Below are 1,197 nucleotides of genomic sequence, written 5' to 3' on the forward strand. Positions count from 1 at the left end.
GTTCATGAGGCTGTGGTTCATGAGGCTGTGTTTTTCTCTCTCTAATGTCTTTACTGTGACAGTGGTTCATCTTCTACAGTTGCATCAATACTGTACTGTAGCTCCCAGAATGCACTGGTTAAAATAGTGGAGTAATAAAACAACGATGGATTCCCCCCTTTACCCCCGCTCCCCCAGAGACTGCCCCACAGACCCAGCCAGGGGCGAACTAAAATGATCAAGTGGGTTCCTGCGAGAACCTCCGTTGTCTCAGTCTTTGCTGTTTTTCATCTGGAGGTGGGTTCTTTCTTGGCCTCGTCCATAATTGAAGGCCATAAATAATTGTAGAGACGGAGAGAGAGATTAGAATGAATAATTCTGATTCAGATGTGGGGCCCATTCCTGTCGTCCCCGCTGATGTTGCCATGAGAGGATGAATAAATGAAGTGGCTACGACATATTTCTGTCTGCCACACAGTCTGGCGCCTCCTCCTGGAGACCAAATCCAGAGCTAAGTGAGTGACAACAATTTAAATTCCTGCTTCCATTTAGCACGGCGTCACAGCACACTGTGACAGAGTGTGACAGACCTCCTCACAGATGGTCCCGACAGTCGCTCCGTCGCCTCAGCCCAGGGTTCAGGAAGTTACGTTTGGTCTCTTTGGAAAACGAGCGACAGCATTTTTAAGCTCTGTAATTCCAGACAGCGTCGTTAGCAGATAATTAGACTTTGAATCTTCAAGTGAAAATAAATCTAATCACACAGGTATTTGAATTAAAATATGTGATCTATGTAAGACAAATGCTGTTACTATTACTATTACTTTTACTTACCACTACTATAGTAGTATATATAGTATAGTATAATCTTTCCTTCAACAAGAAATATCACTCAAAGTAATTAAATATACATTATATTTAAAATGATAATATTAACAACAATAACAATAAATTATATTAATATGACAATAATAATACAAACAACTCTATTTATTTAACGTAATCATAGATAATGTATTAGAACAGAGTTCTCAGGACACGAAGCAGAAAAAAGTGACACAACTGAAGATCATTGCAAACATGTTTTTATTTAATAAATGTTTATTTTACTTTTATTATTTTCTGTATACAAGTATGTGTAACAAAAGCCAAACAAGCTGTCCATTTTCTCATTTAAAAAATGGTAAGGCATATCTGCTTGTATAACCATCACCTTCA

Source organism: Cynoglossus semilaevis, chromosome 5 (genome assembly GCF_000523025.1).
Source record: "Cynoglossus semilaevis isolate Cse_v1.0 chromosome 5, Cse_v1.0, whole genome shotgun sequence".
Taxonomy (NCBI): domain Eukaryota; kingdom Metazoa; phylum Chordata; class Actinopteri; order Pleuronectiformes; family Cynoglossidae; genus Cynoglossus; species Cynoglossus semilaevis.